The sequence below is a fragment of the Eleutherodactylus coqui genome, unplaced genomic scaffold (assembly GCF_035609145.1).
Source record: "Eleutherodactylus coqui strain aEleCoq1 unplaced genomic scaffold, aEleCoq1.hap1 HAP1_SCAFFOLD_30, whole genome shotgun sequence".
Taxonomy (NCBI): Eukaryota; Metazoa; Chordata; class Amphibia; order Anura; family Eleutherodactylidae; genus Eleutherodactylus; species Eleutherodactylus coqui.
The window spans coordinates 882891-909542 of record NW_027102247.1 but is presented as its reverse complement, the minus strand read 5'-3'; the positions used below and the strand labels follow the sequence as shown (position 1 = coordinate 909542).

General features: G+C 48.8%; 1 long non-coding RNA gene across 1 annotated transcript; it reads right to left on the bottom strand.

The window, feature by feature from the left end:
* Positions 1 to 19287: 19287 nt before the first annotated feature.
* Positions 19288 to 23399, bottom strand: LOC136601081 (uncharacterized). The gene is made up of 3 exons (XR_010789296.1): positions 23199 to 23399; positions 20481 to 20555; positions 19288 to 19508 (listed from the first exon to the last, which is right to left on the bottom strand). It is a non-coding gene; the product is annotated as an uncharacterized lncRNA (long non-coding RNA).
* Between the last annotated feature and the right edge of the window lie 3253 nt (positions 23400 to 26652).

Genomic DNA, 26652 nt, shown 5'->3' with positions numbered 1-26652 from the left:
AACTCAACGACAATTTGCTTAACGACGCTGTCTGCGCCGGAGACATCAAAAAAACAATAGAGATGTTCGCGGAAACACACAGGGAGGACCACACAGACCCCCCCATTAAATGGGAGGCCCTGAAGTGCGTCCTACGAGGCGTCTTCATCTCCCATGGATCCCGCTTAAAAAAAGACAGGTCAGCAAAACTGAAAAGACTCTTAGAAGAATTACAGACAAAAGAGAGACTAAACAAAGGTAGACCCACAGAGAACACGAAAGTGGAAATCTCCACAATTCGTCAACAAATCCTCTCGATACTCGACCAAAGGACACTAGGATTCAGAGACAAGATGCGCAGATGCGCGTTCGAGTATGGAGATAAATGTGGGAAATGGCTCTCAAAGACCCTACACCCCAAGGCCCCCCTGACTTATATCCCGAAAATACAAAAGCGACAGGGAGGAGTAGCCCACTCAACTACCGAAATTCTCGAGGCCTTCCGCGAATACTATAGCAGCCTATATAACATAGAGAGAGACCCCGCTCGGACCCCGAGGGACAGTGAAGTCGAGGAATACCTAGACAGCCACGCTCCTGGACCTATAGATCCAGAAGCGTCCGCGGAAATGGAAGAGGACTTCTCCCCCACAGAAGTCTCAGCCCTCATCAAAGAGCTAAAAGTAGGCAAGAGCCCGGGCCCAGACGGACTGACCCCAAAATTCTATAAACTATTCAAAAACGAATTAGCCCCATTGCTGACCAATTCTTTCAATGCAATAAACAGAGGCTGCCCCTTCCCGACTCAGGCCTTGCAGGCACACCTGGTCGTAATACCCAAACCGGGAAAAGACGCTACGGAGTGCGGTAGTTACAGGCCTATTTCACTCCTAAACGTAGACGTTAAACTTTTCGCCAAGTCAATCGCCACCCGACTTCAGCCATACATCCCGAAACTAATACATAGAGACCAGGTGGGGTTTGTCCCGGGAAAAGAGGGGAGGGACAATATAATAAAAACCATGTCACTGATCTCGCGGGCCCGACAAGAGAGGTCTCCATTAGGCCTTATGGCGGTCGACGCCGAAAAGGCCTTCGACAGGGTCGGATGGAGGTTCTTAGAGGGCACACTGGGGAGAGTGGGACTGGGGCCCCGCATGAGGGAGTGGATTATGGCGCTATACGGGAACCCCTCGGCGAGGATCAGAATCAACGGCGCCCTCTCAGATAACATCCCCATACGAAACGGAACGCGACAGGGCTGCCCGCTGTCCCCCTTTTTATACATATTGACGATGGAGTCCCTGGCCAACGCCATAAGAAAAAACGATGCCATAAGAGGGGTTAAACTGGGCCAGAGGGAGCTTAAACTCTCTTTATTCGCAGACGACCTCCTGCTATATTTATCCTGCCCGAGAATAGGGATCCCGGTTCTTCTGCAGGAATTCGACAAATTTAGTGCGATTAGCAACTTCAAAATCAACCTGCAAAAAACCGAAATGCTAAATATCTCCCTCCCAAGGGACGAAGCACACTCCCTACAGGAACTTTTCCCACTCAAATGGCAATCGAAATCCCTCAAATACTTAGGAATACAACTGCCGGAAGACCCCGCAAACGTATACGACCTAAACTTTAAACCCTTCCTAACAAACTTAGAGAGAGACCTGGGGAAATGGAGTCCCCTCTTCCTATCCTGGGCGGGAAGGGTGAACGCGGTCAAAATGGACGTCTTACCAAAGTTCCTGTACATATGCCAAGCATTCCCCATAAAACTGCACAGGGCCTATTTTAAGCACATCCGCTCCCTGATTACTAAGTTTGTCTGGCGAGGCCGCAGTCCCAGACTTAAATACAGAACCCTGACCAGAGACAAACCCAGGGGAGGCCTGGGCCTCCCAGACTTTTCACTGTATAATAAAGCTAACATAGCGAACTGCGTGCTAAACCTGCTCAGGAACCGGAGCTCCAAGCTCTGGGTTGAACTAGAATACAACCTAGATGCCAGGTAGACGCAGGGAGTATTCTGGATCCCGCAGACCTTAATTAGGCGCCTTACAGTAATGTCCCCACTGCTGAACCAGCTAACAAGAGCCTGGTCGGGCTTTGCAAGGGATACAGAACTGATCTCAGTGCCAGGCCCCTTCACACCTCTACTAGCTAACCCCCAATTTGAGGCCTTCCTACACCGAAAAACCCTAGCGACCACGTCAATAAACCCCGCGCCACGACTAAGAGACGTAATGACAGGAGACAATCTGAAACCACTGACGGAACTATTTGAAGGACGCATCGTTCCACCAGGGACGTGACTAGAATACTTCCAGCTGAGGAGTGCGATAGACACCCTGGGTCCTGAGTCCCGGGGGGCGGAAGACCCCACTGACTTTGAAAAATTGTGCATGTCCACAGCCCCCATCAGCCACCCAATCTCAGTACTTTATAAGATGATGCTGGACCGGGAGATGGGGGATGGTCCCCTAGACTTTGTCCACGCGTGGGAAGAAGAATTGGGAAGGCACCTGCAGCCGAATGATTGGGTCAAACCGTTTGCCCTGACACACAAGGGGTCGGTATACTCCAGACTCCAAGAACTAAATTTTAAAATAATCTCTCGCTGGTACAGAACCCCAGCCAGGGGTTGCCAATGAGCAACCAGTTTTTCAGTCTTTATTTTTGTGCATTCCTGGGATCAGAACTATAAGGGGACTAAAGTACATTCGTGTGAAGGAGCCCTCGGCGCAATTTTATGCATATGAGAGCGAATTTGCTTACCCCCTTAGACTCTAATGGAATATCGGGAGCGCAAATGCACGTAAAAATCATTGCGGTTTCTGCGACCGCTTTTCTGCTAAATTTAGCACGCCGTGTGAAAGAGGCCCTAGGGCTTCGGCAGACGAGTGTACACGCCAAGACTATTGTCGCAGTGGAGCGTATTTGTGCATAAACAAGGTTTACAGTAATCGGGTTGCGCTTGAAATGCCAGTTCACACGCGCGTTCACCCCTTTCCGTGGCATACAGTGGCGATGGTCATCTTCTCCCTGCGACGGCCGCCGGGTCACAACCCTTTCCTGTCATTTTTGTATATAAAACGCAGAAAGATGAGGTGAGAAACACCCTTAGGGTCAGGGGCGTACCTAAAGGCTCAAGGGCCCGGGTGCAAAAGTTCAGCTCAGGGCCCCCCCTTACCTTTCTCACCGCGTACCCATACCTAAATCATGCTGCATACAGCTGCAAAACGAATTTCCATACATGAATTAGCCCTATTAACGCGTTTCCTGCACTAGATGAAAATCACACACACACACACCACTTTTTATTGCGGTATACTGCTTCCATTGATTTGAATGCGATTACTCAGACGTGAGCTCGGAAGCGGTGATTTTTAAGCGCTATCTGTCCTGTATTTGCGTTTTCTAACGCACCTCCCCACCTATCACAATTGTGGGGTGCATTAAAACCGCTTTACCATGCGTTCAAAAGTGCTGCTAAAAATTGAGGTAAAAAACCCACGATTTTAAGCTGTGTTTTCTGAATGCACGTCTTAGAGCAGCCCTAGGCCCCGTGCACACGGGCGGAAATTCCGCTGCCGGATTTCCCGCAGAATTTCCACCCATGGAAGCTGCTATAGGATTGCGTTAGAAAACGCAATCCTAGGCAGACGGCCGCGGTTTGTCCGCGCGAAATCACACGTGGAAAACAAACCGCGGCATGCTCTATTTCTGTGCGGGGTTCGCAGAGCCCCACACAGAAACGTCACTCCCCGGCCGCTGGCACCGGTCTGCGCATTTAGGACGGCAACTCCCACAGCCTAGAAGTTTGTATGATCTAGAGCACAGGTGTCAAACAATGCCCGCGGGCCGAATCCGGCCCGCCGCCTATGCAGTAGGTTCCCTCACTCCTCCGTGCTGTAGCTCGGCCTGTGGTGTTGCCGTGTCAGGGTGGATTTTATCTGACCTGCTTTGCGATCCTCCCTGCGACTGTGAGCAGTTTGTGGATCTGGGCTCCCTGGACTGGCAGCTTGCGCTATCGTCCGAGTCGTCCGTCTCAGCGGCTCTCTCCTTCTGCACGCTGCTGCTAGGTCGCGCCGGACCTCCCGTCGGCGCCATCTTGATTTTTCCCCGCTCACCGGCCGCCTCTGCTTGCGGTCTCAGGAACGGCTCCAAACTGCCTGCACTGCGTTCCGGAGTGCGCCCCGAGGTGTTCTGGGCTCTCTTGCGCCCCATGACGTCTCTCTGTGCCGCTGTGATAGCTTGTGGAGCCTTAAAGAAGCCGCGGCCGCCGGAGCGCGTCTCAGAAGCGACTTACTCCGGCATCAGGTAGCTCCGCCCCCCCCTTTTTAAACTTTTTAAAAACTTTTTAAACTTTTTTTTTACTTTTTCACACTTTTTTTTTTAACTTTACATGATCACTGTCATCCACCCAGACACATGTTTTTACGTCCTCAGGGATTAAGGCCCACTTGGGCAGGACGTAAAAACACTATGGGCTGGTCACTAAGGGGTTAAGAATTAAATTATGCAAACCGAATAATACGAAATGTAACGATTGGCCAATTTTGCATCTTTCAAATAATGTGGAATATGATTTAGACGCGTTACCACTGAGAAACAAGGCGAGGTTCATCCATAGACTCATCACAACAGTTCTTTTGTTTTATTATATACTTTATTATTGTGATTTGCATTTTATGTACTTTGTCAAATCAATAATTTAGAAAATCAATTAAATATTTGTTGATGAAAATGGACAAATGTTTCCGCTTACCTGTACAGAGCTGACGGAAAATGCGTTTTTCCCATGGAATCGGCTCTTTAACCCCTTAACGACGGCCCCATCGGGATTCTACGTCCTGGCCGGCTGGGCTTTATTCCTAGAGGACGTAGTTTTATGCATCCTCTAGGAATGACAGCCCTGCAGGCTCAGGACGTGATAGCTCCATGCTGCCGGTTACCGGAGGTAGCCGACAGCATGGAGCTGTCATCCCGGGCCGCGGGACCCCACCCCCGGTCACGCGATCACGTTAAACTCAATGGAAAGTTAAAAACAATTAAAGTTTCAGCTCCCCTTACGGATCCGAGCGTCCACCAAAAGAGATCTCTCAAAACGACCGACGGACGCACCTTCAGAGGCAAACTAGTGCTTGCTTCTAGTGTCATCGTCTGCTTAACCATCCTGCGTAGGGAGGTGACGAGTCCTGCAGGCTCTGCAAGCCTAGGATGCGTGAGCACGGTGCAAGAGGAAGGACTGAGGAGGATGTGAGGGGGAGGGGGGAGGGCGCGGTTGAGAAAGCGTTGGGTGGGGCTATGCAAAGGTCTTCCAGCTCCCTCAGAGCATTGTGGGTGCGCCCGGAGTGCTGCCTGAGCGTGTTGCATCTGATACGTCCCCTATTTGGGGATCATTTATTAAAGGGAGCATAGGTGCAGCACGTTTCTGTAAAACCAATAGAGGGCGCTGCAATGTTACTGTAGAAACCAATGGACAGCATGGGAGGTAGCTATACATAGATTTTAAAGACGACGACTGCCAAGGCTAAAGCCCGTGTATATTCCATAGACTATAGCTATCTCCAGGATAGCTGCATGCGCAGTCGTGTGCGGGGTGCGCAGTCGCGCCATTGTCTCGCACGGCTGCTTTCATTCCGTGCTTCCTGACAAGGCAATGTACGCATACGTCACTAGTGAAGGAAGCGGAAGGTAGCGCAATGTACACTTTTTGACCGGATGGAGGAAAATCGGGTTGCTGGAGGTCACGTGACCGAAGTGACAAGCGGCTCCAGGAGAAGATTTGGGATAAGAAGAAGAGGTAAGCAGGCTCCCTGGGGAGCAATCGGTAAGTATACAGTATATTTTTTTGTTTTTAATGACAGAACCCCTTTAAGGCTCTATTATGACACTTTTCGAACCGTGGTATGGTTACATGCGGGGAGTGTGAAGACGGTATGGTTACATAAGGGGGGTGTGGTGACAATACGGTTACACTAGGAAAGTGGGCTTACATGAGGGGAGCGTGGAGGCGGTGCGGCTACAGAAGGGGAGTGTGATGGAACCCCTAACAATAATCTGTGCCGTGTCATTTCCATAAATGTCATAGAAGGTAATGAAAATGAACAGTTTAGCATACAGTAATTGCACTTTCACATGGGCCAAAATTCTCACTATTCTCACTTACCCAAAGGAAGCAGCTGGTGACAAAACATGAAACGTGGGCAAGGAGGCTCTGGTGTCCTGTTGTACCACTTCTAGCTTGGATACAAGAGGTTATACAGATGGGAATGGAGGCTCTAGTACCCTGTTGTACGCCTTGTAGCTTGGATAAAAGATAAGATAAGGACAGGCAAGGGGACTCTAGTACTGCGTTGTACCACTTCTAGCTTCTAGTATAGAAGATGGGGAACAGGCGGCTATGGAGGCTCTATTCTAGAGAATCAATACAGTAAGCAGTGGAGTAGGTCAGTAAATTAATGGCTGAAATAACAGTTGAATTGTGTTACCACGTTACTACTGACAGTCCTCACCTCTTTAGTAACCGGTGGCATGGCTGAAGCCTCATCACAGTATTTCAGTGCCAGAGCTTTCTGTCCTCGGTCTTTGTAGCACTGGGATGAAAGATAAAAAACACCAAAAAAAGCAAAAACCAGTAAAGCAATAGAATCTTACAGTAACTTTGGGGCATTACAGCAGCACACAATGTCCCTGCAGGTTGGATTACAGATGAGTGCTGCTGTATGGTGCCTTCATACCTCTAGGGCAGGATACCTACCTGATATGTATTGTCATGGGGCGCACCAAGATCTTGTCTCAGGCTTTGCTTGCAGTCCTACCATATCGCACTAAATGCAGAAGTGCAGTCAATGCAGCTTTTTACCTAAAATAGTAAAAATTGGTCAAAGCCTCATGCAGTGTATTACCTGACCCTGGAATAACATCAATGGCAATTATAAGAATAATGCTGATAATAATACAAATTCTGTATGTCTGTTTTCAGCCTTACAAAACCATAACTATAGAAGTTTAAATTTATACGTAAAGCTAGATATTTTTAGAAATATCTATATTGATATATAACTATCTATTTTTATAGCTAGATATATATCTATGCAGTAAGATGCATTAGATCGATGGTGACACGCGCACCCGAAACAAGGACCACAGGTTGTAAGCAGCCATTTTACCGTCAGTCTCCACTGGAGTCTCTCCCAGGCCCAAACTGAACCTACCTACCTGAATTGTAAGTACCTACCTTCTTGTTCTCTATGAAAGAACTGAGCGTACCTTTTAAAAAAATGGCGGCAGCAGCAGCAACCAATCACATTTTGTATAGTTTATGTATAGCTACCTGCCATGCTGTCCATTGGTTTCTACAGTAACATTGCAGCGCCCTCTGTTGGTTTTACAGAAACGTGCTGCACCACCTATTGGATTTACCCAAACTTACAGCACCATAGAGATTAGCGGGTCACCTCCCAGTTCTCCATCTTTTTGCCCTATTTTTCTCTAGGGTGGTTTCAAACCGGCGGGTAAAATCGCGCCATTTTTAACCGATGCGTTGGTTATTGAAAAAAAAGCAGATTTCGCAGCCAATGATTCCCAACGGTTCCCTTCCCTTCAGCAAGGTTTTCACTGATGTGATGTTGAGAGAGAAAATCACAGCCTGCTGTGTCCTTCTGCGCAGTGCGTTTTTTAAAATCTCCCATGTAATCCTATGGAGGCTGCGTTTTATCGCATCACAAGGCGAAAAATATGCGCTGCATGTTAACATTGGAAAGTCCTACCGACTTGCGCGTTAAACAAAAACATGCGGTTTTTAATGTGCGCGGCAGCGATGCGATTTAATCCTCTAAAAAAAAAGCATCGCTGGTGATTGTCACGGCCGTATATTGGGACAAAACTAAGCCTAAGATTTCTGTGGTTTCGTTTTCACCAGCAGTATTCTCTCCCGTTAATACTTGACCGAGAAAATATAGGACCTCCCCTATGAATACTATGTGCGTAAAAGATCAGGCGGCCGCCATATTCCCACCATTTATTTTGTTTCTTACAGTTGCTCCTACAGCGGTGTGTGTTTGTGTTTGTATATGTATGTGTGTATGTATGTGTATATATTTTACACACATACACACATCGCAATGCATTGTTCTTACAAGGCGCACTGCACTGGCAGACACACTCGCATATTTGCCATGCGAGATATTGGTTTGAGTTTCTCGGGCTGATATAGTGCTCACTTGTGTAAAATCAGCCACAGAGAATGAATTTAACATCACCAAAGACATAAAGCTATACATTGCCCTCTATTGTCAGCATGCTGTTATCCTGACCCCCAAGTGTCAATGCATAATGCATCCCAAGTGGCAGCTTGCCCACCCATATCACGTCTTGTAGCCAAGCTAGAGGCGATACAACAGGGTCTGTTTCACATTTTGTATCCAAGCTAGAGGTAGTACAACTTTAACTTTTTTCCTTCTGCTTTGCTCAGATTCATTCAAATACTGTGGGTCAAAATACGCAGCACAGCCCTAGAGGAATTCGTTAAGGGGTCTAGTTTTTTTAAACAGGGTCATTTGTGGGGGTTCTCCAACAGCACCTAGCGGACATGGCGCGGCCCCAACTGCACCGCTCTGCGCCATCTGCGTGCAGCGCGGGGACTTCTTACAGATGCGACACTATTGTACCCTTTACATTCCACGGTCAGCATAGATTGCTGTCAGTCCCAACCAGCTCCCACTGTGAACCCTTTACATTCCACGGTCAGCATAGATTGCTGTCAGCCCAAGCCAGCTCCCACTGTGCTCCCTTTATATGCCGCGGTCAGCATAGATTGCTGTCAGCCCCAGCCAGCTCCCTCTGTAAACCTTTTACATGCCACGGTCAGCATAGATTGCTGTCAGCCCCAGCCAGCTCCCTCTGTGAACCCTTTACATGTCACGGTCAGCATAGATTGCTGTCAGCCCCAGCTAGCTCCCTCTGTAAACCCTTTACATGCCGTGGTCAGCATTTATTGCTTTCAATCCCAGCCAGCTCCCACTGTGCTCCCTTCACATGCCGCGGTCAGCATAGATGGCTGTCAGTCCCAGCCAGCTCCCTCTGTAAACCTTTTACATGCCCAGTCAGCATAGATTGCTGTCAGTCCCAGCCAGCTCCCTCTGCGAACCCTTTACATGCCACAGTCAGCATAGATTGCTGTCAGTCCCAGCCAGCTCCCTCTATAAACCCTTTACATGCCACGGTCAGCATAGATTGCTGTGAGCCCCAGCCAGCTCCCACTGTGCACTCCCCGCATGTAAACGCACCGTCAATACACTCCCCAGCATGTAACCACACCGTCACCACACTCCCCGCATGTAACCCCACCATCACCACACCGCCCTTATGTAACCGTACCGCCACCACACTCCCAGCATGTAACCCCACCGTCTCCACACTCCCTGCATGTAACCGTACCGTCACCACACTCCCTGCATGTAACCCCAGGTCGCCACATTTCCCTCATGAAAACCCACTAGTCATTTGAGGGGGTTCTTTATAGTTTTGGCCGCTCAATGGCTCTATAAGTGGGCAATGGGGCCTGAAATTTATTCAGTGGTACCCTGAAATCCAACGGGTATTCCTTTCATTGTAGGCCTAGCCATGGGTCCTGTAAGTCTATTAGGGCCACAATGGGTATGTTTCTGAACACGGGACAAACAGGGGTATCGATTTTGGGGTGAAAGCCTTCATTTATATGTGTGCTGTACAAAAAAAACTGTTTTTAAATTGACACAATAGCCCAAAAAATGAAAATCCTATTTTTTTCCTTTTGCTTTGCTTGAATTTATTCAAAAACTGTGGGGTCAAAATATGCAGTACATCCCTAGATAAATTCGTTAAGGGGTCTAGTTTTTAAAATGGGGTCATTTGTGGGGGTTCTATATGGTTTTGGGCGCTCAAGAACTCTACAAGTGGGCAATGGGGCCTAAAAGGACTTCAAGCAAAATCTATGTTCTGAAAGCCACCGATTACTCCTTTTATTTTGGGCCCCGTTGTGTATCCAGACATAAGATTAGGGCCACAATGGGTATGTCTCTGAACACGGGACAAACGGGTATCCATTTTTGGGTGCAAGTCTTCCTTCATATGTGTGCTGTACAAAAAAAGCTGTTTTTAAAATGACAGAATTGCCGAAAAAACGAAAATCACAATTTTTTCCTTTTGCTTGGTTTGAATTCATTCAAAAACTGTGGGGTCAAAATATGCAGTACACCCCTAGATAAATTCCTTAAGGGGTCTAGTTTTCAAAATGGGGTCATTTGTGGGGGGTTTCTATTGTTTTGGGCGCTCAAGAACTCTACATGTGTGCTATGGGGCCTAAAAGGACTTCAAGCAAAATTTCTGTTTTGAAAGACACTGACTACTCCTTTCATTTTGGGCCCCGTTGTGGACTCAGATATAACAATAGGGCCACAATGGGTATATTTCTGAACACGGGAGAAATAGGGGTATCCATTTTGGGGTGTAAATCCTGATTTTCATGTAAACTATAGGAAAAAAATATGTCTTTAAAATAACAGATTTGCAAAAATATGAAATTTTACTTTTTCTCCTCTAAATTGAATTAATTCCTGAAAAAAAACTGTGGGGTCAAAATACTCATGACACCCCTCAGTGAATACATTAAGGGGTGTAGTTTTTAAAATGAGGTCATTTGGGGGGGTATCTATTATTCTGACACTCATGAGCCTTTCCAATCTCGGCTTGGTATAGAAAAACAAAGTGTTCCTCAAAATGCTAAAAAGTAATGTTAAATTTGTACGTCTCCTAAATAGTTAAAAAAAAACGAAAGTTTTTCCAATGTGCGCCCAAAATAAAGTAAACGGGTGGAAATATAAATCTTAGCAAAAATTTCTATATTATGTTTGCACATATTTAAGATATTGCAGTTGGAAATGTGAAAAAATGACGATTTTTTTCAAAATTTTCCCAATTGTGGCGCTTTTAATAAATAAACACAATTTCTATCGGTCTATTTTTTCCGCCTAAATGAAGCACAACATGTGGCGAAAAAACAATGTCAGAATCGCTTGGATATGCAAAACCTTTCTGGTGTTTTTCCATGTTAAAGTGACACATGTCAGATTTGGAAAATTTGGCCTGGTCATTAAGGCGCAAACAGGCTTGGTCACTAAGGGGTTAAATATGAGCCATACAGAAGTTATTCACTTACCTGCTCCGTTGCTGGCGTCCCCGTCTCCATGGCTCCGTCTAATTTCGCTGGCTTCTTGCTTTTTTAGACGCGCTTGCGCTGTGCGGTCTTCTGCCTGGTGAATGGGGCCGCTCGTGCCGGAGAGCTGCTCACCGCGTCGTCATCGTAGCTCCGCCCCGTCACGTGTGCCGATTCCAGCCAATCAGGAGGCTGGAATCGGCAATGGAACGCAAGGAAGGAGAAGAAAATCCACGGTGCACCATGGGAGAAGACCCGCGGTCCACCGTGGGAGAAGACCAGCGGCGCCATCTTTAAAAGAAGAATAGAAGAAGCTGCAGAACGCTGATGCAGGTAAGTGCAATGTGCTTTTTAAAAACTAACCTATGCTTTCTTTTTAACAGACTTTAAATGCACACAAAAGTAGAGCATGCAGCAGTTTTTTCGCATTTGGGCAAAAAAAGGAAACGAAAACCAATCCGTTGAAATCAATGGGTTTTATTCTCTGCATATTGTGCTCAGAAAGTTTGCGCATGCTAACACACGCGTGTAAATGTCCATGTGAAGGAACTCTTAAGCCTGGCTTCACATCGGTGTGTTTGTGTGCGCATTTATGCAGCGAATAGAGCCCTAATGAACGGGTTCGTTCACAAGTGCGCATCTTTACATTTCATGCAAAAAAAAATATGCAGCATACTCTATTTTGCGGCACTTTTGCACACCAAAAGTCCCCATAGAAGTCAATGGGGATGCACAAATATACATGTGATATGCCAGGAGGTGCGTGATACGCTGCGTAATTGCGCAGGAAAGGAACACATCCAGAACTCGTTAGACTAATTCCATACATATTTTTAGGTGACTTGGACATTTTCGTTCCTAAGATCTGAGTTCGACCAACAGACGGGCCTAATGTCACACGATGTCAATAGTAAGTAGCTTGTGTTCTCCCGTGGGGTTTTGAACGATAATTGTCCCATGTAAAAACATGCAGAAACTGAACGACTGGATCAGAATCGTCCAGTTGTTCACTTTTAAGCAGCTTAAAATCCAAACACATTTCTCGGTGTAAGCAGCAGCCGTCCAGTACTGAACGTCTGCTGCTTACAGTGAATGGAGGTGAGCAGAACTCTCCTCCAGCTGCCCCGCCTCCCTGCTGGCTGCGCTGTCAGCGATCCAGCAATGCTCGCTCCTGTGCAGAGCGAGCACCACAGGGATGAATGTCGGGCATTGTTTGCCTGACACTCGTTTTGTGTAAAAGGACCCTTGGACCTCCCTCACACAGGTGTTTTTGTACAGTTTTTAGTGCTGCGCTAAACGCTGTACAACGCACCCATACATTTCAATGGGGCTGCTCACACAAGGCTAAAAATGCTGTGTCTTCAACGCTGCGCTTTAACAGCGTTGCATGTTCTATTTTGGGACGTTTTCAGCCCTGTGTCACCCATTGAAATGAATGGGCAGCGGCCCGGGCTTCCCCTGCACTGACAAATGATCTATTGCTGTAAGCGAGGTTTGAGAACTCTCCTCCAGCAATAGATTGCTGTGATTGGACAGCATGGAGCTGTCATCCCGGGCCGCGGGACCCCACCCCCGATCACGCGATCGCGTTAAACTCAATGGAAAGTTAAAAGCAATTAAAGTTTCAGCTCCCCTTACGGATCGGATCCGTAAGGGGAGCTGAGAGTACTCACCTCCGGTCCTCCGCAGCGTCCGGATCCTTCTGTCTTCTCCCCGGCACTGCCGCCGGCGTCTGCGCGTGCGCGCCAGACGCATTACGTCACGCGCATGCACAGAGAGCCGGGAGGCCCGGGAAATTTAAAAATTCCCTGCTCTCGACTAGAATGAGTAGCCGAGAGCAGGGAGCTGTCACCGGGAGCCGCTGTATGCGGTTCCCGCTCACATGATCCACCATTTTGCTTTTGTTGGTATCGGGTTGCATGTATTGATCGTGTCCTGTATGTGATAGTATAATATAGATATTTTCCCCGCTGTGGTGGTGGCGTTACCTATTATGTCCGCCACTATGTTCGTTGTCACTGTTATTTCCGCCAAATTCTTTTACATCTGTGACTGAAGGCTTAGAAGGGTATTTCAATCTCAGCAAATAAAAGTAATACCTTGTATAATCAAAAATTACAATTTTCCAATATAATTTATAAGCGACTATATGCATATGCATAAATATATATATATCCTAGAATATCCTAGCATCCCCGAAGGAAACAGACAGGCCTGGACAAGCTGATTTCTCCTGCGGAAACAAAGGCAAACCCCCATAGATTAAGGGCTCACTCAGACGGGAGTATGTGTCCCACGTATTTTTCATATGCACATTTACTACGCCTGTTAAATCCCCAAAAACTAGATAAGGTGCATATTCCGCACCAAAATAGGACACGGTGCAATTTTTTTTCCACAGACGTGAATAAAAAACGCTGGTGTGAGAAGCCCTAGACAAATCAGTGGGCTTTTAGCACTGCTTACTACGCATGTATTTTTCACATTGGGAGACATATGTCCATGTGAATTAGCCCTAAGGGTGTGTGTTCAGAGAAGAGTGCGCACAAGATACAAGCAGACCATGAGCATCTAGAATAGGGTTTTCCAACATTCCTTGGCCAAGTATTCCCTTCTCAAATAAATTACTTAAAAATTCAGCAAAGGTTATCATGGCACTATGTGTTGTACCTACCTTCATCACAATACCAGGACAGACTAAGTACTCCCTAGAGGCAATGACTGTACTCCTTGATAGAGAAATAAGGTGTACAGAGGTGGCAGTCACTCTCCTGCCACACTAGTATTATAAATGGCACATGGTGGGGAAAGCCCTGTTAGGGCCCTAGAAGCTTCAAGGTACATCTCTAGCCCATGAGATACATATATGACTGGCTCAGAGCCAACCATCCGATGGTTTAACCCCTTAACGACCAGCCCATAGTGTTTTTACGTCCGATTAAATTGATACAACTGCCAAAATAATGAAAATTGAAATTTTTCCTACTGCTTAGATTTATTCAAAAATTGTGCGGTAAAAATACGCAGTACACCACTAGATGAATTCGTTAAGGGGTCTAGTTTTCAAAATGGGGTCATTTGTAGGGGTTCTCTGTCGTTTTGGCCGCTCAAGGGCTCTACAAGTGTGCTATGGGGCCGAAATCCCCTTCATGCTAAATTTCAGTTCTGAAAGCCACCGACTACTCCTTACATTTTGGGCCCCTTTGTGCATCCAGACATAAGATTAGGGCCACAATGGGTATGTCTCTGAACACTGGACAAACAGGGGTATCTATTTTGGGGTGCAAATCTTAATTCATGTGTGTGCTGTACAAAAATGCTGTTTTTAAAATGACAAAATTGCCAAAAAACGAAAATCACAATTTTTTTCCTTTTGCTTTGCTTGAATTCATTTAAAAGCTGTGGGGTCAAAATGTGCAGTACACCCCTAGATAAATTTGTTCTGGGGTCTAGTTTTCAAAATGGGGTCACTTGTGGGCGTTCTCTATGTAATGTGCAGGGGGGGGGGGGGGAGGATGGAAGAGCCAGGAGAAGGAACTGAGCTCCCGTCCCCCTCTCCGCCCCTCTGCACTATTTGCAATGGGAAGAGGCAGGGCGGGGCTAAGTTCCGAGAATTAGCCCCGCCCCTGCCCCACCTCTCCCCATTGCAAATAGTGCAGAGGGGCGGAGAGGAGGCAGAGAGGGGGGGGCGGGAGCTCAGTTCCTGCTCCTGGCTCTTCCATCCCCCCCCCCTGCACACGAGGACAACGTATATCTGTGCATGGGGGAAGGGGGGAGAAAACCCCCCCCGCAGCTTTAGGCCTCTTTCATACAAGCGTTGCATTCACCCGCACCCGGCTTAGGTAGTTAACCATGTGCTGCCTGCTTGCTGGAGGAGAACCCCTCTGTCTGCTGGGAGTCCCCCAAACTATTGCAGATTTACATGCAATTCACCTAACAACCCTCCATCTGTAACCTCACTGACCAGCAGTGAATGCCCGCAGTTAACTCCTTCATGACTGACCTGGTTTAAGCACTAATGAGCAACCAGTTTTTCAGTCTTTATTTTTGTGCATTCCTGGGATCAGAACTATAAGGGGACTAAAGTACATTCGTGTGAAGGAGCCCTCGGCGCAATTTTATGCATATGAGAGCGAATTTGCTTACCCCCTTAGACTCTAATGGAATATCGGGAGCGCAAATGCACGTAAAAATCATTGCGGTTTCTGCGACCGCTTTTCTGCTAAATTTAGCACGCCGTGTGAAAGAGGCCCTAGGGCTTCGGCAGACGAGTGTACACGCCAAGACTATTGTCGCAGTGGAGCGTATTTGTGCATAAACAAGGTTTACAGTAATCGGGTTGCGCTTGAAATGCCAGTTCACACGCGCGTTCACCCCTTTCCGTGGCATACAGTGGCGATGGTCATCTTCTCCCTGCGACGGCCGCCGGGTCACAACCCTTTCCTGTCATTTTTGTATATAAAACGCAGAAAGATGAGGTGAGAAACACCCTTAGGGTCAGGGGCGTACCTAAAGGCTCAAGGGCCCGGGTGCAAAAGTTCAGCTCAGGGCCCCCCCTTACCTTTCTCACCGCGTACCCATACCTAAATCATGCTGCATACAGCTGCAAAACGAATTTCCATACATGAATTAGCCCTATTACCGCGTTTCCTGCACTAGATGAAAATCACACACACACACCGCTTTTTATTGCGGTATACTGCTTCCATTGATTTGAATGCGATTACTCAGACGTGAGCTCGGAAGCGGTGATTTTTAAGCGCTATCTGTCCTGTATTTGCGTTTTCTAACGCACCTCCCCACCCATCACAATTGTGGGGTGCATTAAAACCGCTTTACCATGCGTTCAAAAGTGCTGCTCAAAATTGAGGTAAAAAACCCACGATTTTAAGCTGTGTTTTCTGAATGCACGTCTTAGAGCAGCCCTAGGCCCCGTGCACACGGGCGGAAATTCCGCTGCCGGATTTCCCGCAGAATTTCCACCCATGGAAGCTGCTATAGGATTGCGTTAGAAAACGCAATCCTAGGCAGACGGCCTCGGTTTGTCCGCGCGAAATCACACGTGGAAAACAAACCGCGGCATGCTCTATTTCTGTGCGGGGATCGCAGAGCCCCACACAGAAACGTCACTCGCCGGCCGCTGGCACCGGTCTGCGCATTTAGGACGGCAACTCCCACAGCCTAGAAGTTTGTATGATCTAGAGCACAGGTGTCAAACAATGCCCGCGGGCCGAATCCGGCCCGCCGCCTATGCAGTAAGTTCCCTCACTCCTCCGTGCTGCTGTCAGTAGGCAGTCTGCTCTCGGCTTGTTCTGTCTAATGCAGACAGTAATAGAGGAGTGCCGATAGCAGACTGACAACGGCCGCGGAGGAGGGAAGGGGAGTGCAGAGAACATGATCTCTGCAGCAAGGAGAGCATCGCTGAGGAGGAGCAGCTGCAGGGTGAGAGCCTTGTGTGTGTGTGTGTATATATGTGTGTGTGGTTTCTGCGAGTGGATTACGCAATTCCGACCCGCTAATTGGGGGGAATTGTGTAATCCAATGCATACGATTGATCCGTGGATTACCGTTGATCAAGCGCATGCAGAACCCGTAATTCCTCTCCGGTCATGTGTGACCGGCCTAATGTTAGTTTGCTACTTTATCATGTGACCGGGGACCGCTCAACGAGGCCCCCGGTCACTGCTCCAAGCACGCAGCAACCATTGGTCGCTGGGAGCAAGGAGATTTAAAATTTCCTGGGCTCCCCAGCTCCTGCGAATGTGTCTGGCATTTTGCCGGCGGGCGCATACCCAGGAGCTGGCAGGATCCATGGAGGATAATCGCATCTGGATTCAAATGCGGAAGCCTCCGAGAAGATGTTTCATCTCCTCTCACCGATCGCTTCGGTGAGGGGAGATGAAACTGCCACTTTTTAAAGAACTTTTACGTGATCGCCATTATGCATTGGATAACGGCGATCACGTGACCAGTAACCGTATACCGCGGCTCCCCATGACATCTCCAGGCTCTTGGCGACCTTTGGTAGCCAGCAGCAGGGAGATGTTACATTTATTGGGCAATCTTTCACTTTTGCGCATGCGTCCGCCATCATGCTGACGGGCGCATGCGCAGAAGCTGGGGTAAGGTCCACGGATCAACATCCCACCAGGGAACAAATCCGGGACCTTGGGTACGTAATTTCATCCCCCTTACGGATACGATCCGTAAGGGGAGATGAAACTTTAACTTTTTAAACTTTTAACTTTTTTTTTTTTTTTACTTTTTAACTTTATATGATCACCGTTATCCCAGTCATATCTCCCTGCACTCGGCTATCTGTGACAGCCGGGTGCAGGGAGATTTTGAATTTGCCGGGCTCGCCGGCTTCTGCGCATGCGCGCCAAATTATTTAGATCCCACATTTTCAGGAATTAATGCAATTTAGATTTTTTTTTTTTAATGTGTTCGGGTAATGTGCTATTCTAAAATTTTTTCCCCCAAAATCATTTTCATGTGCACTGACACCCCAAAATGGATACCCCTGTTTGTATTGTTTTCAGAAATGTACCCATTGTGGCCCTAATGTTATGTTAGTATGCACAAATGGGACCCAAAATGTAATCAGTACTATGTGGCTTTCTGAACAGACTGTTATGATCGTGTGGGCAGATTTAGCAGACTGCCAACACCATCGTGACCAAAGGACTAGTAGTCTAGTAGTATACATGCACACAGGAAATTCACATGGAATCCATGCCACTGACCCTGTGCTAAAAGGGGGGGGGGGGTCGACAGTGGCCCAACCTAAGCGTAGACATCGCCCAAATAAGAGGGTGGCCCAGCGGTCTTCGGAACTGGGCCATAGCTGATCCTAGGAGCCACAGAACAGGACACACGCATGGCATATAACAGACGGAACAGAATACACAGAGATAGAAAACACTGCATACAGAAGCCAAAAATGCAACCACTACTAACAGATAGGCTGATTATAAAGAACAGGTATTACTTGACATTTTAGACAAAACGTGAAGCTAGCGGGCGAACTTCTAAGCTCCTGGTTATACCGCTATTCCCTACACTAACCATGAGTCCAGGAGACCCGGACAACGATCACACAGGAGATCTCTAATAAATCTCTAAACCGCTATAAGCTACATGACTAGGTACAACGGAGTCGTCGCTGTGACCACTTACCCCCCCCCATTACCCCTTTTAACCTAGCTTATCTAAAATAAACACCGACAACTTCTTTTTGGATTAAATTTGGCCACAGCAGCCAATTTTATTATAACATACAACAATAAATCCTGAATAACACTTTTTTAACCCTGATCCTAACTACTATGGAGAGATCCTTGGAGTTCCCCACAAAATTATCTGTCGCCTCACCCAAAAAACAAGGAAGATAGGTGTAACTGTCTCCCGTCTCCTAAAAATCCTGACTCGGGAAACCCTATCTTCCAAACTACGCCTCCCGTCTCCAATCACCTGACTCAGGAGACTCGCCATTTACCTCGAGTCACCAACCTCCCGACCCCGAGGCTATCTAGCCATACCCCGGCTATTAACAACCACAACTTTAGCAGGTAACCCCCTGCCAAACAAGAGGCGACAGACCCACCTACAATTTAAAACTAACCAGAGGGGGGAGGAGGTAACTCTACTAACCCCTGCCTCCCCCCTTACCCCCTCTTATATTGACTCCAAGGACCCCTCCCTAACCGCCACAGCCAGCATGGCTTGAAACCTCAAGCCTGCGCCGCCCTCCACAACAACAAGGCGCGCTCCACTCCCTCCTGAACTGCCTCTAACCACAAGTCCAAACCTATCTCATTTAAATGCACCCCATCTTGTCTCCAATAATTCCCCCTGCCAGACTCTAGGTCTATGTGTCGCACCGCGACCCCCCCATTCCTTCCCACAAAGCGAGATACTTCCCTATTAAGCTTTATTCTCGCTTTGTCTAATCCTCTTGCAGTCCGCACAAACTTCCATACCTGCCTAGGCACGATCTCTGACCAGACCACCACCATCTTCTTATGCGCCGCTAACAATCTCAGGATATCATACCTGATATCCCTCGATAGATCCCTGAAGGGCCTTTTCCCCAAATCATTCCCCCCTGCATGTATAACAACTATGTCCGGGGCCCTGTCTAAACCCACCATCCTCTCAAACTCCTCCAACACTTTGCACCACGACATCCCTCTAACTCCCATCCATCTCAGGACCGCCTCTGACCTAGGAAACCTCAACTGTCTCCCGTCCTGCCTCACACTAGCCCTCTCCGCCCCCCAATAAACATATGAGTGGCCCATAATCCACACAAGCGCCGATTGTGGACCTGAAACAAAAAGGAGAAAACAAAATTGACCAACACCCCTTGATTATCATTATACCCCCTACCCCCCTAACACTGTTACAGCAACTGGGGACGAACATACAATTTATATCTCCCAGATTGCCACCTACCGATTTTTCTAATCGACTCGCCCGACAAACCTTGCACCTGTGCCTCTGTAGCCGCCCCCACCCTAAACGAGTGTGTCCCAAATTGCGACTCATCTAAACCGAGCTCCCTCAGCGCCTTCCTAAAGATCGCTGTAAACTGGAAGCGTGACAAAAACTGGCCCCCCTCATGCTGCAATAAAGGGCCTAATCTCTTACCCGCTACCTCAGTATAGCTAACCCATGCCGACACGGGGCACATTATTGACCCGTGAACCCTACCCAATCTAATCAAATGTCCCCGCCCAGCCTGATCTGTTTTTGATCGGCGTATGACCAACTCTAAATGGTCATCAACTTTTCTAACATCCCCCCCCCTGTAAACCTCCCCCAACTGATTTACTAGGGGACACCAACTCCCCAACCCTAAATGCCCCAAAAAATGCCAGTGAAAACGCTAACCTGAATAACGATCTTTCGAACAACGTATCGCAGAGGCCTTCCAGTACCCCCCCTAACTTTTCTAACAACTCAAACGAAACTGGTCTACGTAAGTCCACACTGCCTTTACCTTTTCTAAAACCCTTCAACGCTTGTCTCACTAGGAAATTCTTCGTTATATCCCCCACCCCCCTTAACTTACACCCAAATGCTACCCCTGCCATGAACCTGTTCGCTCGTGACACCGAAACATTATCCTGCTCTGCCTTACCCAACCAACTTAACAGCGCCCCCACTCTATCTTCCTCCGCCTCTCCTATCCCAAGCTGACCTACCCAGCCTTCCCACTCCTGCCACGCTGCTATATACGCAGCTCTAGTACCCTGAGCCAGTGACCTCTCGATTAGATGCCCCACTGCTCTCTTACCACACTCCAAAGATGAGACGGGCACGTCCTCCCTCGGTCCTCCGCCTGAGGGGCCAGGGTCCTGAATCGCTCCCACTGAAACCGAGAAAGAGCATCCGCGATTGAATTCTCAATCCCCGGCACGTGCACCGCCACTATCCAAATATTCATCTTCAATGTTTCCAATACCAGGTGGCGCAACAAATTCACCACCGGGGGTGATGAGGCGGTCAAAGCATTGATCACCTGCACCACCCCCATATTGTCGCAATGGAACCTCACCTTCTTGTTCTGAAGGCGATCGCCCCAAAGCGCCACGGCCACCACTATTGGAAACAGTTCCAACAATACCAGATTCTTCGTCAAACCTTCCTCCCGCCATCTGACCGGCCATTCCCCAACACACCATTGCCCCTGGCAAAATGCCCCAAATCCCGCACTCCCTGCCGCGTCTGTAAACAACTCGTAGTCCACATTCTCACTCACTTCCGAGATTATCATGGACCTCCCATTGTATTTGTTTAAAAAGGAAGCCCAGACTGCTAGGTCCCCTTTTAAACTCCTCCCCACTCTGATGTAGTGATGCGGTGCTCGAATTCCCGCCGTGGCCGACGCCATTCTTCGACAAAATATTCGCCCCATAGGCATTATTCTGCAAGCGAAATTCAACTTGCCCAATAATGACTGAAGCCCCTTCAGCGTGACTTTCTTGACTTTCCGTGTCTTTTCTACCTCGCATTTTAAATCCCGCAACTTATCTTCCGGCAATTGACATACCATCGCCTCCGTATCAATCCAGATGCCCAAAAACTGAAGAGAAGTTGCAGGGCCCTCTGTCTTGTCGGGAGCCAAAGGCACCCCGAACCGATCCGCCACCCACTGTAACGTTCCCAGCAGAGTCGCACACATCGGCGATTCCGCTGGGCCAATACACAAAAAATCGTCAAGGTAGTGAATTACTGACTGCTGCTTTGCAGTGTCTTTCACTACCCATTCCAAGAAAGTGCTGAAGGCTTCGAAGTATGCACATGAGATTGAACATCCCATGGGCAGACACCGATCGGCGAAATACTTACCTCCCCAAAAACAACCAAGTAAGCGAATACTATCTGGAGAAACCGGCAAAAGGCGGAACGCCGACTCAATGTCGGCTTTCGCTAACAGCGCCCCCCTCCCATACCTTCTTACCCATTTTAGTGCCGCATCAAAAGATGTATAAACCACCGAACAGAGCTCAGGGTCTATACCATCGTTCACTGATGCCCCTTTCGGATAAGAAAGATGGTGTATTAACCGAAACTTATTCGGTTCCCTCTTAGGTACTACTCCCAGGGGAGACACTACGAAGTTCCGGAGGGGAGGCTCCTGAAAGGGGCCTGCCATCCGCCCTAAGCTAATTTCTTTTGCCAGTTTCTCCGAAACCACTTCCGGATTCCTCATGGCCGAGAGTAGGTTTTTTGTTGATAACGGAATCTCATGTTTTGGGGGAGGGATGTGAAACCCCCCCCGAAAACCTTCTTCCAACAATTTCGCCTTTTCCCTGTCAGGATACCTATTTAGAAACCTGACCATCTCTTCCAGCCTCACCGGCGTCCTCCCTTTTTCCACCCCCTCCTGCGGCCTTTCCTTTTCCTTTCTTAAAGCATTTTGATGCTCCATGTGACCCGCCATTGCAGTGTGAGCAGACATGCTTAAATCTGCAGCCTGCTCCGAATTTGCATTGGCCCTCATTAAATTGCCAACACAAACCGACTCTATTACCCCCTGACTGACCCCCCTGGTTTCCCCCCTGTGAGGTTGAAGCCAGGCCTGATGGCCCGGCTCCCCCGTGAAAAGGCTGCCCAAATCGACTAGGTGCCATGACCCGAAGCCACAGACCAATATCTTTTTGGTCCCAACGGATTGACGGCCTCACCGCCTTACGTTGCCTAAACTGTTCGTCGTACCTTAACCAGGTTTGACCCCCGTAAACCCGATACGCCTCGCCTATCGAATCTAGATAACAGAAGAGGCCGGAACAGTTCTCCGGCGCCTTCTCCCCAATTACGCTGGCCAATATAGCGAACGCCTGCAACCAATTATTAAATGTTTGAGGAATTAAACGCCATCTGCGTTTTTCTTCCTCCTCCTTCTTGTATTCGGTCCTTTTGCCTTTGTCCAAATTAAATTTCTCCAAAGGCAAGAGGGAGAATATCTCTACAAATTCGTCCCGCCATATCTTCTCCCTCGTTTCCTTCTTAAGATGTGCTCCTAACGGGCCCTCGAAACACACGTATACCTCCCCTTTTGCCCTATCGTCCAACCGCACTGCTTCCCCGTCCCTTTCCGTTTGTACGGCAACCGTCACCCCTGACGCCGTTTCATCTGCCCCCCCCGAGCTGACCCCTAGAGTACTTACCCTACTGGAAGGGGTTGCCATTGAAGTACTCCATGCAGCCACCGGCGATGGCCCCACGTCCGGCCCTCCCGTTCCCCCTGCCTGGACTCCCCCAGTCGCCCCAGCGGGGAAGCCCTCCCCGCCAGACGACACACTACCCGGCGTGTTAAACGCCGTTCCAGGCAAACCGACCGACCCCATTTCCTGCCTCCGCAGGAATTCCCACATACAACCCATAAGTGCCCTCAAATCGTTATCCCCCCCATGCGCACCAGCAAAACTGACCGCACCACTACCTATACCCCCCCCTACAGGCACAGATCTAGCAATAACATTTACAGTGTTTTGTGTGGTAGACTCACCGGGCTGCGCAGGTGCTGTGGGCCCACCAGCCGCCGCTCCGTCTTCCTGGCGTCTCATCCTGGGATCCGTCCATGTCCCGCCCGATCCGTCTGATTCCTCCGCCGACTGCCGCCTCTCCGCTGCGCGCGCAGCCGCCCCGCTGGAACTCAAAAAACCGGCATTAATAAAATCCTCCGGACCAGCCTGCTGCTGTCCCCTTCTTCCGCCGAACACCTGCTCCAGCTCCCCTCCCCTGGTCCCCCGGCTAACCCTCCCGCTGGGTCCACACTGCTCCCCTCCAGCAGCTCTGGACCCTCTGCTCTGTCCTGACACGGATCCTCTCGCCGAACTGGGACAAGGGCGCTCCTCTCTGCTACCCTCACCGCTGGAGCGCCCCCCCCCTCTAACTGCTCCTGGAGCCGACTGTGCAGTCGCAGGTCCCGGCCCCCTCGCAGCCCGGGTACCTGCGCTGCACGCAGCACCACGCCGCCGATTAGGATTCCTCCCAGCCCTGGCCCCCCCCCCTGCCGCTGCGGGGGCTGGCCCGGCTGGAGGTTCCACAGATGGGCTCCCTGTGCGGCGCCGGCGCACAGGCGCGTGCTCGGGGCTAAGCCTCTCCGGCGCACGCGCCCGACGCGGCCTCCTCTCCCTCTCTGGAACTGCCGCCGCTCCCCCCTCTCCCTCACTTGCCAGTCTTTCGAGCCACCCGATTCCTCGCTCAGCTGCCGCTGCCCGGATCCTCTCCATCAGCGCTTCCATCTCTTCAGGCTCTTCTTGAACTGCAGTACCTCCGATCTCCACCGGGGGCAATCTTCCTGCTCAGGTCCTGTCACCAACGGTGTTTTGTGCTCCGGTCTTCTGAACAGCGATCTTCCTGCTCCGGTCTTCTCACTAACTGTCTTCTTGCTCCGATCTCCTCACCAGCGGTCTTCCTGCTCTGGTCTTCTCACCAGCGGTCTTCTTGCTCCGATCTTCTCACCAGCGGTCTTCCTGCTCCGGTCTTCAGGTAGGTCTTCTAATTTCTTCTGTCTTCACCCGATCGTCCTCTGCTTCAGGTCCTCCCGATCCTCCTCAGCTGCCACGCTTAAATTCTTATCCTGCTGTCTTTTTTTCTTCGGTCTTCACTCTTCTCCCCGTCCAGGTTCCAGGTCCTTCTTCTTCCTCTGCTGCTCCCGGAATGACTCCTCCCCCTTTTCTTCCCGCTCTTTCTATCCCATAAACCTTTGCTCCCCCTCATTACACCCCCTCCCTTTTAACCTCCACCTCACCTTATTTTCATTTAAAATATTAACCCTTTCCTCCCCGTTAACCCCGTCATGATCGCCTTCACCTACGGCCCTGCGGCCCCGTTTCCTGCCTCCCTTACTGTCCCTGCTTTTCTTCACCACAACTTTAATAGATCCAGACATCTCATTTGGACAATTAGTATGTTTTTCCGAAGCTTTGTTAGCTGTGTGCTAATTTGGTACAGTATTGTGATGGCACCTGTACGTTTGCAAGAAAATAAATAAAAGCTATTAGTGTATCCAAAAATGCCAAATAAAAAATAAAAATTCAAAAATTTTATGTAATCTGTTATCCGGCCTATAAGATGAAATTTTAACACAGCAAATTATTGTCCAAATTCGACGTACGTGTACACACGCGTACGTACATACACACGCGTACGTACGTACATACATACACGTACGTACGCGTACATACATACACGCACGTACATACATAAACGCATGTACGTACATACGTACATACATACACGCACGTACATACACGCACGCACGTACATACATACATACACGCACGTACATACATACACGCACGTACGTACATACAAACACGCACGTACATACATACATACATACATGCATGCACGTACGTACATACATGCACGCACGTACGTACATACATACACGCACGTACTTACATACATACACGCACGTACGTACATACATTGTGCATTTCGATCACACAAAAAAATACGCAGCATACTATATTTTCTCGCACATTCTCATAGGGAAAGAACGCATATTATACTAATTGTCTATTTCACTAGCTGAGATAATCGTTGCGTGTTATTTCTTTGTCTGTGCAAATATGCGTAAGCTCGTCGGAATCCAGCCTAAATGTAAAAATATATCTTTATAAGGCCATTTTCACCCTGTTTTTCCTCTCACTACGGTTCCATGTGTTTTTGGCGCTGCACTCCCATGTGTATCCAACATGTCGGGGCTTCCTCTATATCAGTCGTGTGAGACCGGCCTTCGGTAGATCGCTACCTTTTTATCACGTGACCAGGGACAGCTCAACGAGACCACCGATCACTGCTCCAGGCTCTTGGTGACCTTTGTTAGCCGGGAGCACAGAGATTTAAAATTTACCGGGCTCCCTAGCTGCTGCGCATGTGTCTGGCATTTTAAGGCAGGTTCATGCGCAGAAGCCGGAGAAGGTCCACGGAGGAGGATCACATCGAGGTTCAAATACGGAGGCCTCCGGTAAGAAGTTTCATCTCCTCTCACCGATCAAAGAGGGGAGATTAAACTTCAACTTTTTCTTAACTTTTACATGATCGCCGTTATCCAACCGAGGATAAGGATCCCGTCGGGGGACATCGCCGGAGGCCTTAGGAAAATATTTTCACCTTCCCTTACGGATTGGATTCGTGACAGGAGGTGAAGCTGTAACTCTTTTACTTTTACATGATCGCCGTTATCCATTGGCTAATGGCAATCACGTGACTGGGGACCACGTACTGCGGCCCACCATGAAATCTCCAGGCTCTCAGCTATGTTTGGTAGCCAGGAGCAGGGATATCTTAAATTACTCAGGCAATCTGCGGCTCTTGCATCGGCCAACGTTGACGACAGGCGTGTGCGCAGAAGCTGAGGTGAGGTCCAAGGGTAAATCCGGGGGCCTTAGGTATGTAAATGCATCTCCCCTCACGAATATGAGCGAAGATTACATTTTACCATTTTTTAACTTTCTGTTGACTTTTAAGGGTGACTGGTGGTCGCGCCAACAGCAGGGAGTTGTCATGTCAAGCACTGAGTTCCCATGAACGGCGGAGTCGTAGTCATGCAATGAGACTAGTGCTACGTGACCAAGATCGCTGTATAGCCCTGCGACCTCACACTCTCGGGCTGGCTTCACACCACCGGTTTCCTATTGTTCAATCCGCAGTCGTCGTCCACACGGAGGATCTGCAGCAAATCACATGCATTGAAAGATACATACTACTGCTACTTCCTTCACACTCGCGGTCATCTGCATTACAGAATCTGCAGGAACGCAGGGTCGCCGGCTGGGGTAACGGCCAGATTCCGCTGTGGTATCCCGCATTCGGAATGTGAAGCGGTCGTGTGCAGCTGGCCTTACTGAAGACAATGTAGTTGCGATACAACTCACAAGTAGCTGCGACCAATATATTGCAAAAATCCAACCTCGGTGAGGTTTTAGCACTCTATAGGTTGTGGGAAC